General features: G+C 42.1%; 1 long non-coding RNA gene across 1 annotated transcript in view; it reads left to right on the top strand.

The window, feature by feature from the left end:
* The window catches only part of LOC120537366, a 36,717-nt gene extending 18,637 nt beyond the window's left edge, over nucleotides 1–18,080 (top strand). Inside the window, exons 3-4 of the long non-coding RNA XR_005635308.1 lie at nucleotides 3,166–3,219; nucleotides 17,886–18,080. This is a non-coding gene — a long non-coding RNA (uncharacterized LOC120537366). The remainder of the gene's footprint in view (nucleotides 1–3,165; nucleotides 3,220–17,885) is intronic.
* Nucleotides 18,081–18,791: the final 711 nt, after the last annotated feature.

Here is an 18,791-nt window from a genome sequence, read left to right as displayed (position 1 = left end):
TATTGGCAGTCCAGTCCAATTTGTCATCCAGCTGCACTCCCAGGTATTTATAGGTCTGTACCCTCTGCACACAGTCTCCTCTGATGATCACGGGGTCCATGAGGGGCCTGGGCCTCCTAAAATCCACCACCAGTTCCTTGGTCTTGCTGGTGTTCAGGTGTAAGTGGTTTGAGTCACACCATTTAACAAAGTCTTTGATTAGCTTCCTGTACTCTTCCTTCTGCCCACTCCTGTGCATCCCACGATAGCAGTGTCGTCAGCGAACTTTTGTACGTGGCAGGACTCCGAATCGTATTGGAAGTCTGATGTATATAGGCTGAACAGGACCGGAGAAAGTACAGCCCCTGCGGCGCTCCTGTGTTGCTGACCACAATGTCAGACCTGCAGTTCCCAAGATGCACATACTGAGGTCTGTCTGTAAGATAGTCCACGATCCATGCCACCAGGTGTGAGTCTACTCCATCTCAGTCAGCTTGTCCCTAAGGAACAGAGGTTGGATGGTGTTGAAGGCGCTAGAGAAGTCCAAAAACATAATTCTTACAGCACCATTGCCTCTGTCCAGGTGGGAGAGGGATCGGTGTAGCGTATAGATAATGGCATCCTCCTCTCTCACCTTCTCCTGGTATGCGAACTGCAGAGGGTTGAGGGCGTGGCGGACCTGTGGCCTCAGGTGGTGAAGCAGCAGCCACTCCATGGTCTTCATCACATGTGACGTCAGAGCAACAGGCCGGAAGTCATTCAGCTCACTAGGACGTGATACCTTTGGGACTGGGGTGATACAAGATGTTTTCCAAAGCCTCAGGACTCTCCCCTGTTCCAGGCTCAGGTTGAAGATGTGCTGTAGAGGACTCCCCAGTTCCAACGCACAGGCCTTCAGCAGTCGTGGCGATACACCATCTGGACCCGCTGCTTTGCTGGCACGAAGTCTCCTCAGCTCTCTGCTCACCTGTACTGCTGTAATTGTGGGTGGGGATGTCTCACCTATGCTGGTATCAGCAGAAGGATGGTTGGAGGATGAAGTACTCCGAGGTGAGAGTGGGTTAGGGTGGTCAAACCTGTTAAAGAAGTTGTTCATTTGGTTTGCTCTCTCCACGTCTCTCTCGATGGTGGCACCCGCTTCGAGCTGCAGCCAGTGATGATCTTCATCCCATCCCACACTTCCTTCATGCTGTTATTCTGCAATTTCTGCTCCAGCTTTCTCCTGTACTGCTCCTTCGCTGCCCTGAGCTGGACTCGGAGTTCCTTCTGCACGCGCTTGAGCTCATGCTGATCACCGCCTTTAAAAGCCCTTTTCTTCTGGTTCAAAAGGCCCTTGATGTCACTTGTAATCCATGGCTTGTTGTTAGCATAGCAGCGTACTGTTCTTACTGGAACTACAATGTCCATACAGAAGTTGATGTAATCAGTTGTGCAGTCAACAGCCTCTTCAATGTTCTCACTATGTGACCCCAGCAGCATATCCCAGTCTGTAGTTCCAAAGCAGTCTCTCAGAGCCTGCTCTGCCTCAGGGGACCACTTCCTGAATGATCGTGTGGTTGTAGGTAGCGCCTTCACTCTTGGTTTGTAGTGAGGCTGAAGCAGAACCAGGTTATGATCTGCAGCTGGGTGGCGCTGTATGCGTCTTTAACGTTTGCATACAGTAGGTCAATAGTCTTATTTCCCCGGGTGTTACAGTCCACATACTGGGAGAAGGCAGGTAATGTTTTATCCAGCGTTGCATGGTTAAAGTCTCCAGCGATTAACACAAGCTCCTCAGGGTGCTGCGTTTGTAACTTAGTAACTGTGGAATGGATGATGTCACTCGCTATCTCCACGTTCGCTCGAGGGGGGATGTAAACAATAACAACAATCACGTGTCCAAACTCTCTGGGCAAGTAATAGGGACGCAGACTTATGGCCAACAGTTCAATGTCCCTGCAGCAATTGGAGATTTTAATGTTTATATGTCCAGAGTTGCATCACCTTGTATTCACATAGAGAACGAGTCCTCCTCCTTTCCGCTTCCCACAGGTATTTGCGTCTCTGTCCGCTCTAACTTTGCTAAACCCGGGTAGCTCCACGTTAGCATCTGGGATGGTAGTTGTTAGCCACGTTTCACTAAAACACAGCAAGCTGCATTCTCTGTAGGTTCTGACATTTTTCACCAGCACAGCCAGTTCATCGATCTTATTTGGTAGTGAGTTCACATATCCAAGGATCACAGAAGGCACCGACGGTTTATAATGTCATGTTTAAAGCAAAGGCTTGAAAGTCTTCTCATGAATAGCATTTTCATGTATATTCGAAAGTCTTCAGGATTTAGGATTATGGCAGATTTCACATAATTTAAAAATATATTATTGCCACTAACTGTTATCAGAGTTTAAAGCAGAAATGGCATAAATCATATTCTCCAACTCAACCCTGCCTATATTATAAATTCAGACAATGCAAGACATGCCCCAATTTCTCCTTCCTTAATGTCCCTTTTATTAACCACTTCTGTTCCTTATTTTATTCTTTGAAACACCCTCTTACATTTTATAAAACATTTAGTACACACTATAAACACATGCTCTACATTTTCTAAAACCATGCAATTTTCACACATTCCATTCTCATGTTTCTCTATAATTGTTAAAGTAGAGTTAAAGCCCCTTGAGTCTTGCCATTCATATTTTCTTTCTTCTTGATTTACCTGTAAATTGCTTAACTTGAGCAATTGCAGAATTCATAATGCCCTCTCAACATATGAATTCTGTCCCACATCTCCTGCCATTTTCTAACTCCTACCCTCTTAATCATTGATTTTGCTAGTTCTTTACCCATTTTAATACTCATATCTTCCTTCAGGATTTAAAGTGCTTCTGTGTCGAACAGGGGGTACAAGCTCCCTGGAATTGTGTTTTTTTAGAAATGCAGCTCATACTTAGAACCTGAATATACGTATATACCCTTTCAGTAACTATGGAGGAAATAAAACGACAAGAGAAATATTGTACAAAAGAAAGGATATATTCAATTTGATTTAAAATGCAACTTTAACTCTTAATATATGTTACAGTATACTGTAATTATTTTTATACATACAAATACAGTATAGCCAAAGAGAAGCTATTAGGATAGTACAATAGTCTTGGAGTTCTTCAGTGGGGTCTTTGACGATTGTGTGTTCATCTTTTGCAGGAGCACAAAGTATTCTTTGTTACACATAAGGGTCATCTACTGTGCTCATCAGAGGTAAGCACTACCAATCTGGATTAGAGGATGCTATCGATAACTCTCATATTTCTCTCATCAACCACAGCTTGGAAAAGCCCGAGGGCAGTTGACCACACCCCTTGGGTTCAGGAGCTATAAAAACGAGGAGGTTCTGAAAGGTGGTATTTCATTCAGGAGAGGAGTTAATCATACAGAGTTCCAACCCTGTGAGTGGGCTGCTCTCTATAGACTATTGATTCAAAGCGAATGCCTAAACTTTGTTTTGTTAACCCTTAGCGTTATTAGGTGCCTGTTATTTTCATTTTTTGCAAGTAAATGGGGTAGACCAGGTTGCACCCCAACATATCTTTTGAGTCCTGTCCAACCCACGACCAATGACATCTTCTTGGCACAGATTCAATATCACATCTGTGCCAATGGGGTTTCTAGCCTTGTGACTTTGTGAGAGACCTTATAGACGCTTACTATTACCGCTTTAGCTCAATCAATAATCCATTGCTGTGTCCTACTGACCAATGCCTTATATGGATTTAGCTCTCTTCTACCAAATTACTCCATTCTTTCATGATCTGCAAAAAAACATGCTGTAACATAACAGTGCATCCATTCTAATCACTAAATGCTTTTCCATTTCACAGATGTCACATTGTCTGGAAAAAAATCTTAAACTTTCAACAAATTTTATCTTCTTATATAATGCGCTACCATGGCCATCCATTTGCCTGTGCAAGATTTTAAATCACCTGTAGCTCACAAACCATTCAACCTATTGACCTGAAATTTGGTACACATATACTATGTGGCGTCTACTATCTGCTTTCAGGGGGTAATTGACCTCTAAGGTTATTCCTTATTTTTATTTCATTTTATTGTAGAATCAACTCTTTGCAGCAGCCAGTAAGGTAGCCGTGCGACTCATTCGTACGGACACCATTCTCATTCCCTACCACCTTCACCGTCACTTCCCCTACCTCTTCATATCTTAAGTCATTCTTGAGGTAGATTGAAGACTTAAGTGCCTGCTTAAGTGAAAAATTAAGGAAAATATACTAAGTAATTGCAATACAAACACTGACTTAATCAGTTTTAACACGAAAAAGATGCCGACATAAGAAGAAAAGAAGTGGGCCGCTGGGGTGGAGAAAATGAGAACTGCTCAGGAAACAGCAAGTACATCAACCTCTGAGCAAATGAATGGTAAACATACAGAGAAAGAGTATGAAAATGATGAATGATCAAGTCAAGTGTATTCGTGTAGTGCACCGTTACTGGTACATTATAATGCAAAAATGTATGCTAAGCATGATTAGACATTAGAGCATCAGTTATTTTTTATCTCTGGTTACATTTACCCCCTTGATACTTATGATTTGTGAACAGTTCTGAGGATTCCTTACAAGGTACCCTTTAAACTTTCGTTTAACAATTTAAAATCATTAAGCCTGATTTTCTATACATTCCTTGTCCATTTCACAGAGAGTGTGATATTCTTTATGGCTTTGTAGATTTCTCCAAAGCAGATTGTTCAGGAGGTGAAGGGGCAAAAGATGTGTCACAGGAGATGAGTAGTCTGATTGCAGTTACAAAGAGATGAGATGCACCGAAGATAAACACATATGGTGACTTTTTAAAATGATAGAGAAGCTCTTCACATTCTGCAACCTTTGCAACAGTCTCCCATGAAAGTCTTTGTTTCCAACAACTGTCAACTCATTTTCCACAAACACTTTGCCTCCTATCACAGATGTCTGTAAAATTATTTTATTGGCCATTGAGGATTGTTTAGCTGCAGAATATTCTTTATACTACGGATCCTCCAATAAGATCAGCTAAATTTTCTTCAACAGCTATGTTGTATATATATGTGCAGCAAACCAAAATCATTGGTATAGCCACATTCTTGTATGGGAGGATTAGAAGAAATTTAAAGTCCTGACAGTAGATATCTGTTTCTTTGCTGAAAAACTACCACTGGGCTAGAGAGGTTTGAAGTACCACTGAACTGAGTTGCAAAACTTGAAGTGATTACTATGCTAATAAATTTGTGAAGGGTGAAAGGGCAGAGAAAATATATAACATAAAGTAATGCTCATACGTAACAACAGTCTTCTCCATATATATAAAATCCAATATCTGTCTGTATGTCCGCTTTTCACAAGAGAACTACTTAATGGATTTAGATAACTTTTTTTTGATAATTTTATTGAACACTAGCAAAATACCCGCGCTTCGCAGCGGAGAAGTAGTGTGTTAAAGAAGCAATGAAAAAGAAAAGGAAACATTTTGAAAATAACGTAACATGATTGTCAATGTAATTGTTTTGTCACTGTTGTGAGTGATGAGTGTTGTTGTCATATATATATATATATATATATATATATATATATATATATATATATATATTTACACACACACATAAACATATATATATATACATATCTATACATATACACATATATACATACATATATATATATACTACATATATACACATACATATACACACACACATAAATACATACACACATACATACATACACACACATATATACACACAAATACATATATATATACATACACACACACATATATAAACATATATATACATATACATACATATCTACATATATACACACACAGCTATTTCAGTTTCAGTGCAATACGCTGCTTGTTAAAACGGATAACTCCCGCTCTTACGTGCAAGTCTGTGGATATTATGAACTATCGTATTTGTTCAAGTTCTATTTAAATTTTAAATAGAAGGAATTTTTATTTAGTCGACAGAAATATCTTTGGTAGGAATGGTAAAACAGACAGGAATATTATTCTGAATAAATCAACTCAAACCTTAAACAACTTATAATATTTTGCTCTCCATAAAAATATATCCTGTCTAAATTATACAAGTTAGAAATAAAGTAAACGTTAAAAGAACAAACATTCAAATTTCTTTACTCTTATGTAATTTTATATAAAAATAAACTTAGATTTTAAATATCCCAAAAGATTTTGCTCTCCATAAAAATATATCCTGTCAAAATTATACAAATTCAAATATGAACATGCTGCATAACAAAACCTAGAAATATAAATAAAATGTGTTCCTTTCAGCAATAACAAATCAAATCATTCAGTTGTCTTTGCTCATATGTCATTTTAGAGCTGGACGCCTGGCATCTTTTTTTGGCAACAGGTTCGTTTCTGTTTGGTGTGAGGTTCTGTGTTGTGGAGATTCTCAGGATGGATTGCAGGTGCTCATCAGTGAGGCGACTCCTGTGTGCTGTTTTGTTAGTCTTTATCACTGAGAAGAGCTTCTCACACAGATATGTGCTACCAAACATGCACAAGGTTCGAGCCGCATGTAGACGGACTTTTTGTTCTTCAAAGTCACCAAAGCGCCGTGCAAACTCAGTGCGCTCAGTTTATCAGCAAAGTGCGTATTTGGGAACACCGTAGTGACGACTTGGTTTAACATTACTTGGCAACAGGAAAAGTGGGGCAAATTGCACTGGTGCATTTGTGTCTCCCATAAAAGCAGCTTCACTTGAAATCACTTTGTGATTGTGCACGGGTTAAAACGTCCGCTGAAGTGTCAGATTCTTATTTAATTATCTGCTTTCTGTATCTTCTGCATTGCATTCAGGTTACCCTGATGTTTTGTCTCATAGTGCCGTCTTAGATTAAATTCTGTAATTACAGCCACATTAGCTCCACAAATGAGACACACGGGTTCAGTAAACATATACTCAGCCTCCCATCGGTTTTAAAGGCTCTATTTTCAGAATCAACTTTTCTCTTCAGCATCGTGTGAGCTAGCTTCGCAATAACTTGCAGCATCATAAGGTAGACTTGATTAACGCGTAAGTGTTAGGCAAGGCAGCTGAAGCGCTGCATTATGGGATCTGTAGTTTATTGTGTTACCAGCGCTTCATATACCCGGCTTTAATAACAATAATACAGTATATAAAATGATCTCGGGCCGGATATAATTACACGCCGGCCGGATGTGGCCCGTCGCCCTTGAGTTTGACACATATGGACTAAATAGAACTTGAAAAGATATATTTTTTCAAATGTGATCGCGCAATTCAGATAGAGTTGACGCACTACAGCCTGCATGCCTCAATAAGTCATCCTCCCTCGCTCTTACTTTTTACCGCTCATCTAATGAATACACTGAGTATGGCTTTACCAAAACAATCACTTTATGGCTAATAAAGTATCCATTATTCGAGTATGTAGATCGGGATATATATATATACATATATATATACCCGCGCAGCTGGAGAAGTAGTGTGTTAAAAAGCTAGAAAAGAAAAGGGAACATTTTAAAAATAACGTAACATGACTGTCAATATACAGTATTTGTTTTGTGAGTGTTACTGAGTGTTGCTGTCATCAAGGATTTGATTATCATTATTTCTTTCAATCAGGTTCGTATTTGTAGGATGTGTTGTGTTCAAGTTACATTCCGTGTTTGTCAATCGCTGTAAAGATGACAGGTTTCATTCATCGATTCGTTTCTTACTGCATCAATAAACAGCTCGCCTTCTTCTTTATCTGAGACCTGACACACTGCATGCACGGGTTTTTTTTACACTGTCTTCCTTTAGCGGGACATTGACTTTTTCCAACGTGTGCTTTGTTTTGGATTTATGAATATGCTTGTATGTATCAGACGCTTCATATTTTTTGCTGCCTTTTCAATTGTGTAATTCGGTTTTGTTCAGCTTTTGGAACTGTTGCTTTTATCTGTGCACTGTGTCAGTTCACGTGAGCAGCTCGGTGTACATGCATCGAAGGTTCCCAGCTGTGCTGGTGCCATCTCGTGCTATGTCCATGGCTGTATTTAATGTTACCTTAGTCCTGGCACTTAAAACTTTCTCTCGCAGTTTCGCTGAGTTTGTGTCAAACACCACCCTGACCATCTCATCTTCCTCTCCATAAGCACAGTCCTTCACCCGTGAATATTTACCCGTGGCAGTTTGCTATTGGATTGCCGCTGACGGACGGCCTTATATGGGCAGGCACTAAATTACAAACGCCAGTGGCAGCCTGTCTATGAACTTAATTTAAAGTGTAGGTTTACATCGTGCTTTGTTTCCGAAGTAGCAGAACTCATGAATATGGTTGTATATGTCACTCGCTCGCTTCTTATTGTTTCGCTGCCTTCTCAATTATATAATGCATGTTTTCTTCAGCGCTTTTGGAGGTCTTCCTGGTTTTCTATGTACTGCGTGATTACGGGAGGCGTGATGATGTCACACGAAACTCCGCACCCACGGCGTTGAAGGTCATCTCCATTACAGTAAATGGAGAAAAACTGCTTCCAGTTATGACCATTACGCGTAGAATTTCGATATAAAACCTGCCCAACTTTTGTAAGGAAGCTGTAAGGAATGAACCTGCCAAATTTCAGCCTTCCACCCACACGGGAAGTTGGAGAATTAGTGATGAGTGAGTGAGTGAGTGAGTGAGTGAGTGAGTGAGTGCTTTGCCTTTTATTAGTATAGATTCCGGTTTACATCACGCTAAGTATCATAGTTTGCTTGTGGTACCGATTTATTTCCGCAAATCTGAGAGAGTCGCAGCAGGCCGAGGTGAGGGGGCAGACCCTCCTCATTCACGTGCCAGCCTTGGGGCGTATCTTACATCTGCTTAGCTAGAGAGTCTGTCCGCTTTTCATGAGAGAACTACTTAATGCAGCATTTCTCAACCTTTAAGTATTTGCGACCCGAGTTTTCATAACAGTTTTAATCACGCCCCCTAATGTTTTTTTGAAAGGAGCCCACTAATACCAATTTGTTCTTTTTTAATTAATGAAATATCATAGATGCATATTTTATTATACCTATTTAACTTTTTTTTTTTTTACTAGTATCAGAATGTAGTTTAAGTTATTTTGTTTTGGGTTTAATAGATTTATTTTTCATATTTTCGATTCTTGTTTTCTTTTTTTCACAGCTTCGTGCCCTCTTTTTGTTACTTCGCGCCCCCATAGGGGGGCCCGCCCCATAGGTTATGAGAACCACTGACTTAACGGACTTAGATCGGGCTTTTTTCTAGAATTTGCTTGAACATTCCGGTTGATTTTGCAACTTCTCTCATCATGCTAAGAATCATAGTTCACTTGCAGGAGTGATATATTCGCGCTAATCCGTGTTAGAGGCTGCTGGCCGAGCGGAAGGGGGAAACGTGACATCAGGAGTAGGGAGCCAGGCAGAGCCCTCTTTGCTGTCCTGTTTCACTTCTACGTGGGCAAAGCTGTGGTGGACAGTTAGTATGTATATAATACAATACAGAACACTATTGACTGAAGTTGTACACCTTCATTTTCCAGTCTCTCACCAAATACCAGTGATCACCACTCCAATAAAGTGAAATAGATAAACTAATGAGGTAAAAACTGCTGTTTTAAACAATACACGTAAAAAAATACATACAATTAATTAGTTGTTCAACACATCTTTCTTAAACTTTAAAAGGGTGTCACATATTTCATTCTTCTCTGCGCTTTCAATTTTAATTAACTTATGGGTATATACATTATATTTCTCCCAAACAAAATCTCTTCAATTATAATTAACTGTAGTTTATCTCTCCCAGATAAAAGTCTCTTAAATTTCTTTAGGATTTAACAAAAGGCAGTTTATATGTTTTGATCCCTTACACTTTATACTTGCTACCACATAGTATTTTATAGGTCTGTTTTAACATCAGAGTTATCCTCATATAATTCATGTAGTCCCTTTGCATGTCATTATTGACAACTGACTTGATAACCTGCCCATATAAGTGCATTATCAACTGAACAATAATTTTACAATACATTGATGTATCGGCAGAAATTTAAAAACCTTTCACATAAAATTGACCACCTACTACTATTTAAAATTAACACATATATTAACATGCATTTATTTATTTTCACTGTAAATTTAATTAAACCAAAGAACTGGTTATTGACTTTTGTCACCCCAAATAGGCTTTATGTCCAGTCACTATTCGGGGAGTGGAGGTAGAGGTGTTCACATTAATGGCAGGTTGGAATGGTCTAAGAACACAGATGAACTATATGAGAAAGGGCAAAGCAGGTACTTTTTTCTTAGAAGACTGCATTCCTTTAACATGTGTAGTGGCATCCTTCACATCTTCTATAACTCTGTGATGGCCAGTGCAATATTCTATGCTATTTTGAGCTGGGCTGGAAACATCACTTCAAGAGATGCCCACCGAATCAACACCAACAAATCATTCAGCACAAGTGTGTCAAGGGATGCTATTGGGGCTCCTTTACACCAACAGCAATAAGTCTGTGTTACCCAAATCAGAAGATTCAGTTCTTTTTAATTTTCTCATTTTTTAGTCCTTCTGGCATCTTTTCACACATACTTTTGAATCTGAGGAAAAAACACAATCCACAACTCTGAAATTCTTGTATGTGTTGTAAGAAAAAACACAAGCAGTCAAAAAGAGTTTGGTCACTCACAGGTAAACCCCATATAACTGAAACAAAATGCAAGTTATAAACATGTTAAGAAAAAGAAAAGAAACAACTTCACAGATGCAAAACTCAAGAGAGACTGCATCAGGATGTCACACCTTCCGATAATAAGGACTTCCAGCAGGAAGAAGCAGGTCCAGGTGGACAGACACTGGCGGTAACATCAAGGGTGTTAAAGCCATCAATCTTTCAGTTTGCAGGGGGATGATGAGACAAGGTGTTAGTAAATAGTGTCATCTTGCATTCCAGTGGGAAACTTACCTACAGCCAAGCATTTAAGCTATCCCCAATGTGTATACAATCCTTTAAATTTTAAAATTCAATTATTTTCATTCTTCCTGACCACTGCTTGTGCAAACTCCTTATAAAAAGCTCCTTTCCTTTTTTCCCATAGTTGTATTTAACTGCTTGATGTCCTGAACGCTCACTTCACTTCTAAGAATCAGTGGCTTTCCAAAGGTTGTTGCCTTATTTAACTCTGCTCCTATTTTTACATTTTACCAAATGAAATAATATTTTCTTCTTGTTAGAAAATGGAAAATATTACACCTTTTAACCACATATACCATAACCAGCATACATTTTAGAAATGTTATTTTAGTACAGGTCACCCTTTATTATAAATCTGTGTTTAAAAATTGATTGCCATATTTAAATTAATTGCTCAAGCAATTCTTTGGAAAAAAAAATCACATTATTTACCTGCAGTTATTATATGTAAAGGTTTCTTATGATCCTTTGTAGAAGTTTTGGGCATCCCCCACTTTTGGAGTCTGCTTAAAAAAACAATTAGCTGTCACACATTAATAATAGTCCCAAATAATCACCTTCTCTGCTATGAATCTTCTATAGTATAAACGCATACTATAGATTCTCACACACACATATATTATATATATATACAGTATATATATATATATATATATATATATATATATATATATATATATATATATATAAATATATATTGTTACAAAGATGAGACATACTCAAGATAAAGGTTTGGGGCAGCCACCCGTATAATCTGGTATCCCGGCTGCAAAGTCATTGTTTTTATGAAAATACAGCACTGAAGTGCATACAAACGAGTCCAAGACAAGACTGAGCGAAAAGGGAAAAAGGGCAGGCTTTTAAAGGGGAAGACAAGAAGTGAGGTCATAAGGATCGGGCACGTGTTCATCGCTCATTGGATCAAGCCTGGACGTGACATCAGAGGGGCCGGAGCTGGTAAGGTCTGTTTCCATTGGTTCGGTCCCGGAAGTGATGTCAAGAGAGCCAGGTGGAATCTCCCAGGAATGGTCTACAGGGAAGGGAGAAAAAGAGTCAGTGTACTCTACCATATCCCGGCATGCCTCAGAACTGCCTTCACTCAAGCCCTTTAGCTGCCTCCCATGCGCACGTGTGTGACAAGGCCCCCCCCCTTAGCCCAGATCCTTTGGGTCGGGCGACCCTAACCAAGAGGTCGTGAACCCGAGAAAGAGCATCAGCGTTGGCATGGAGAGCACCCCGGCGATGAACGAGCGAAAACTTATATGGCTGTAGGTCAAGAAACCACCGGGTGACCCGCGGATTCGACTCCTTGTGCAGGGCCATCCACTGTAGAGGTGCATGGTCCGTGACAAGGGTGAATTCCCGGCCCAACAGGTAGTACCTAAGCTGAGTAATCGACCATTTAATTGCCAAAGCCTCCCTTTCCACCGCTGCATACCTGGTTTCCCGGTCCAACAGTTTCTGGCTCAGGAACATGATGGGGTGTTCCACACCGTTGACACTTTGGCTCAGCATGGCGCCCAGGCCTGTGTCCGAAGCGTCCATCTGGAGGATGAAAGGCAAAGAAAAGTTAGGTGCCATCAAAATAGGTGCGGACATAAGGGCCTGCTTTAAGTCACCAAATGCAGCGCCTGTCCATACCACAATGTTTGGGGCCCTCTTCTTTGTTAAATCAGTCAAGGGCGCTGCTCTCTCCGAGAACCGGGGTACAAACCGGCGGTAGTGCCCGTTTAACCCGAGAAAGGTTTGGACCTGCCGCTTGGTTCGCGGATGGGGCCATTTCAAAATGGCATCAACTTTGGAGCAATGTGGCCTTACGGTACACTGACCCACCAGGTAGCCTAAATATTTGGCCTCGCTCAATCCAAAGAAGCATTTCTTGGGATTAATCTGGAGCCTGGCCTCACCAAGTGTCTGCAATACCGCTCGGACATGCTGTAGGTGTTCCCTCCACGTGCTGGAATAGATGACGACATCATCCAGGTAGGCAGCACTGTATGAGTTATGAAGCCGAAGCACTTTGTCCATCGGACGCTGGAAGGTTGCTGGAGCCCCGTGTAACCTAAATGGAAGAACACGATACTGCCAGTGTCCGCTATTGGTACTAAACGCGATTTTTTCCTTCGTGGAGTCCGTTAAAGGAACCTGCCAGTATCCTTTTGTCATGTCAAGTGTGGTCAAATATCGAGCCTGTCCAAGCCTCTTGAGGAGGTCGTCCACTCGTGGCATTGGATAGGTATCAACTCGGGAGACTTGATTAAGCCAATGGAAGTCATTGCAAAACCTCCAACTCCCATCAGGCTTACCGATGAGCACAATTGGGCTGGACCAGAGACTATAACTTTCCTCAATCACACCTAGCTCCAGCATGCACTTGATCTCAAACTCCACTTCAGCCCTTTTTGCCTCGGGAAGACGATACGGGCTCTGTCATAATGTTGTGCTCAACCAGAGAGGTCCTTCCGGGGTTTTCACTGACTACCTCCCAAACGGCCCGGATAACTGTTTCCAGCTCCTGCCGTTGTCTGGGACTTAAGTCCGTAACGAAGTTAAAGCTGTGTGTGTGAGCGAAGAGTGAGCGGGGCTGGCCGGAGGAGGGATCGGGGTTCAGCAGTTCACATGATAAACCCGCTTCTTCAGCCGACGATTGGGTTGACTCACCAAATAGTCGACAAGCCCCTTCCTCTCCTTAACTTCGTAGGGGCCTTGCCAATGGGCAAGCAACTTAGAGTGGGAGGTAGGCACTAGGACCATGACCCGATCTCCTTGGTGGAACTCCCGAAGAGACGTGCCGCGGTTGTGGTAACGGGCCTGTGCTGCTTGAGCTTCTTCCATGTGACTTTTAAGGAGAGGCCGAATCTTTCCAAATCTATCGCGTAACTGCGCAATATACTCTAATATGTTTGTAGAGGGAAGAGCCTCTTCTTCCCATTCTTCTTTTAGAATGTCTAATATGCCCCGAGGTTGTCGCCCATACAGTAATTTAAAGAGGGGAGAACCCCGTGGAGGCTTGTGGGACTTCCCGATAGGCAAAAAGGACGAGGGGGAGGAGCTGATCCCAGTTCCTTCCATCCTCGCTGACCACCTTACGCAGCATTTGTTTGAGAGTCTGATTAAACCTCTCTACTAACCCGTCGGTTTGAGGATGATACACCGCAGTCTTTAAATGTTTTATTTTCAGTAACTTAGCAGTCTCCTTGAATGTCTCCGAGGTAAAAGGTGTCCCCTGGTCTGTCAAGACTTCCTTGGGAATACCCATGCGCGAAAAGACCCCTAGTAATTTCCGTGCGATGGCTTTGGAGGTAGCTGAGCGCAACGGTACAGCTTCAGGGTATGGTGTAGCATAATCCACGAGGACTAAAATGTACTTGTGTCCTCGGGTTGAGGGCTCTAGGGGTCCAACCAAGTTGACCCCGATTCTGTGGAAGGGAACATCAATCAGGGGAATAGGAACGAGAGGAGCACGGTCCCTCCTAGGAATTTGTCGCAGTTGACACTCCGGGCAGGAAGCGCAAAAGCGACGAACCTCCTCATCGATTCCCGGCCAGTAGAAATGGAGCTTGATCCGCTCCAGAGTTTTCTCAGTGCACAAGTGGCCACCTAGGAGGTGGGCATGTGCTAGCTCGCAGACCTGCCGCCGGAAGGTACGCGGAATTAGCAGCAGCTTTCTCTCCTGCCCATCATGCATTGCTACACGGTAAAGAAGGTCATTGTTTAATACAAAGTGAGGGCCATGTGGCATCGACTGATCAGTGCACTGGCCATTGACAAAGACCACTGCATTTTTTGCAAACTTCAGGGAGTCGTCATTTCATTGCTCCCTTCTAAAAGAAGCCGGCGTCTCTTTAAATTGAAACCGCAACAAGGAGAGAGGGTCAGCGTCGACCTCAAGGGGCGTGGTTTACTCCCGTTCCGTCTCGGCGTCAGTGGATGACGTATCAGCACGCGGACGCCCGCTGCACGTCACTCAAGGAAGCCGCTTCGTCTCTCTCTGCCGGCTGATTACACGGCGTGGAGGCAGCCTGAGACGGCTGATTCCCATCTATATCGAGGCCCAAAGTAATCCCGGGAGTGGTATGTGTCTCACCGGTTTTAATTTCAGGCCAGTTCCGCCCCAGTGTCACCGGATGTGGAGGATCAGGGAGGATTGCCACGGTTAATTTCCGAACTGATCCCCCGTAGCTGATGACACAAGTGGCGGCCCTTTACCAGCGGGTTTCCCCGTGGACACAGGTTATACCGGCCTTATATTTCAACCACTGTCGCGGTAGCACAAATCGGCGGGCAACAATGGAAATGTTGCTGCCAGTGTCCAACAGAGCAGACGTTTTAAACCCGTTAACGACCACCGCACCTGTGTGTGGGACCGCCAACGGGTTTATCAGAGCACACCAACCCCTCCCTCCACCTGCATTCCACCTCATTCCCAAGCGGTTTGCGCGCCCGCGGCCCCGAGGATGCCGGCACAAGCTCAGGGTTGTACGGGGGGTGTGGGGGGGTCTAGGTTTTGGGACATACCCCGGTTGAGTTTGGTTAAAGGACGGTTCAGCTCCCCCAGATTGTGAAGCCATCCTTTGTCTTTCTATGAGCTCTGCCAAGTTTTTAAATTTTCTACCCCAGAAGCTGGGTGAAGCCCCGGGGTAGCGTGTCCAGAAGCAGGTAGCAAGCCACCTGCTCTATTATTTGAGAAGGGCTTCAGTTCTTGTGGCCGTAGCCACCGCCCTACCTTTGCCTATAGGGACCATGCTTGTTGAGGGGTCAGCCGCTCTGGGTCAAACCACCAGTTTTTTATGATAGTCACCTGCCAGTCTGGGGCACCCCTAGGTGGAAATCGGGGCTCTGGCTTTACAGGGAGGCGGGCACTCTCCTCCGAGAGAGCATAAACAGCCCTCTTTCCCTCCCCCTTCCGAAGCAGCCCAAGTCTGTGAGCCCCTCCCGAACACTCCCTGGTCTGCCTAGTAGAGCTTGCTGGGAGCAAAGCCTGTACCGGGCCACTCCGAAACACGGGGCACCCTCCCTGCCTGAAAACTCGGCCTCGGTACGCTCCCACCTGGTTGGGTTGCAGGTCCTGTCCCCTTCTCTTTCAGGACTTCTCGATCCTGCCGGCTAGGCCAATGTCACAAAGATGAGTCATAGTCAAGATAAAGGTTTGGGGTAGCCACCTGTATAATCTGGTATCCTGGCTGCAAAGTCGTTCTTTTTATGAAAATACAGCACTGAAGTGCATACAAACGAGTCCAAGACAAGACTGAGGGAAAAGGGAAAAGGGCAGGCTTTTAAAGGGGAAGACAGGAAGTGAGGTCATAAGGATCGGGCATGTGTTCATCACTCATTGGATCAAGCCCGACGTGACATCAGAGGGGCCGGAGCTGGTAAGGTCTGTTTCCATTGGTTCGGGTCCCGGAAGTGATGTCAAGAGAGCCAGGTGGAATCTCCCAGGAATGGTCTACAGGGAAGGGAGAAAAAGAGTCAGTGCACTCTGCCACAGCCCGGCATGCCTCAGAACTGCCTTCACTCAAGCCCTTTAGCTGCCTCCCATGCGCGTGTGACAATATATATATATATATATATATATATATATATATATATATATATATATACTATATATATATAATATATATAGAGTGACCTCCTGTACCCCAAACCCTGAACACACCTTTAAAAAGACCCTTTTGTCTCAGATTCTTCTCCAGAAAGGCTTTGTTTAATTTCACTCTCAACTTATTGACTTGGCAGAAGCAGAGAAACTTCTTTTCAAACCAGACCTCAGAGTACTTTCAGTGCAACATTTCTGTATTCAGGAAATATTTCTGGGTCAGTTATAACCAGAATAGAAGAAAGAAACACCCAGCATATAGGGAAAATAGCTCCCCCCAAAAGGCAGTCTCCCACTCTCCATCTGTTATAATAGCCTCCTGACTAAGTAAGGAAACTCCCACAATCCCAGCCAGAATATCAGCCCAGCCTGGCCTTGTATGATAACAATTCTTTCTTCTTCACATTGTTACACCATTAGTACCAAATCAATGCAAATATTTTAAAATTGGCTGAATATTTCTTTTTTTTTCTTTTATGAGAGATGTCTATTTCTTTCATTTATCAGAAATAAAAAATCACAGCTAATAGTTTTAGGAAGGCAATGTATGTGTTTTAAGCAAAATTCAGAGAAATTCTTCTCATTGCACGTACTATTAAATGGTTAAAATCAATTATCATTATTTTTTTCCTATTTAATTCAGGGATGTTTACAGTTAGACACTTTTCTTTTTTTGTGAACACAATATACTTTTGTTTTTTAGCAATTGCTTTAAAAGTAAATTAATAGTACCATATTTAAAGAAATCACTACAACAAATTCTGTTTTTTTTGTTCTTTTCTCTATTCCTTTCAGGAATGGCTTACTAAAAGATTAACATACTTTTATGTGGCTTGCATTTTCTTTTCTTGCTGTAATTTGCTTGGCATGTGTTTGCAGTGTAACTTTTTTAAATTAAATTTTCCTTAATTCTGGCAATTAAACATCCATATTCTGAATAAAGGTCTGTCTTCCTTTGCTACCACACACCTTCAGGAGATCAAATGGTGTTGTAATATACATTACTTTTCTTAATCTCTCGTGCTTTTATTTATTTTGTCCTGTGTTTCTTTGGTGGGTATCTCAGTTCAGCTAATTGTTCCAGTAGTGTTACTGAACACCAATCTGTGTTATTATGAATGTGATGTGTGAGGATTTTACCTTTAGCCCATTCTCTACAACAGAATACTGATTCTCAAATGTTAACATATATGTATGTATATACTGTATATTGTTACACATGTGCGCATGGAAGTCAGCAGCAGGGTCTAGTTATTGTTGAAGCGCTGTATGGGACTGATTATGAACACTAATACCTTCTCTCATTCCTTGCAGGAACACTTAAGAACTTCACTTCCTGTTTTAGCATAAGACCATCTCTGGAATGATGCTACTTTCCTTTGATGACCCGTCTCTTCCTCCCTCTCCACCATATAAACCCGATGATCCTCCCGGTCTTCAGTCTGTTATATGACTCAATTCGAAGAGACTACTCTCAGTTCTAACCTACAGTTATTTTGCCTGACAATATATGGGGCGGATAAAACCTTTATCTTGTTTCCTTTGTTTTCTTATTATACATATATATATATATATATATATATATATATATATATATATATATATATATACTAATAAAAGGCAAAGCCCTCACTCACTCACTCACTCACTCATCACTAATTCTCCAACTTCCCGTGTGGGTGGAAGGCTGAAATTTGGCAGGTTCATTCCTTACAGCTTCCTTACAAAAGTTGGGCAGGTTTTATATCGAAATTCTACGCGTAATGGTCATAACTGGAAGCTGTTTTTCCATTTACTGTAATGGAGATGAGTTTCAACGCCGTGGGGAGTTTCGTGACATCATCACGCCTCCCACGTAATCACGCAGTACATAGAAAACCAGGAAGACCTCAAAAAGCGCTCAAGAAAACATGCATTATATAATTGAGAAGGCAGCTTAAACAATAAGAAGCGAGCGAGTGACATATACAACCAAATTCATTAGTTCTGCTACTTCGGAAACAAAGCACGATGTAAACCTACACTTTAAATTAAGTTCATAGACAGGCTGCTGCTGGCGTTTGTAATTTAGGGCCTGCCCATATAAGGCCATCCGTCAGCGGCAATCCAATAGCAAACTGCCACGGGTAAATATTCACGGGTGAAGGACTGTGCTTATGGAGAGGAAGATGAGATGGTCAGGGTGGTGTTTGACACAAACTCAGCGAAACTGCGAGAGAA

Source organism: Polypterus senegalus, chromosome 10 (genome assembly GCF_016835505.1).
Source record: "Polypterus senegalus isolate Bchr_013 chromosome 10, ASM1683550v1, whole genome shotgun sequence".
NCBI lineage: Eukaryota > Metazoa > Chordata > Cladistia > Polypteriformes > Polypteridae > Polypterus > Polypterus senegalus.
The sequence above is the reverse complement of the archived record's forward strand: the minus strand, read 5'-3'. Positions and strand labels throughout refer to the sequence as shown.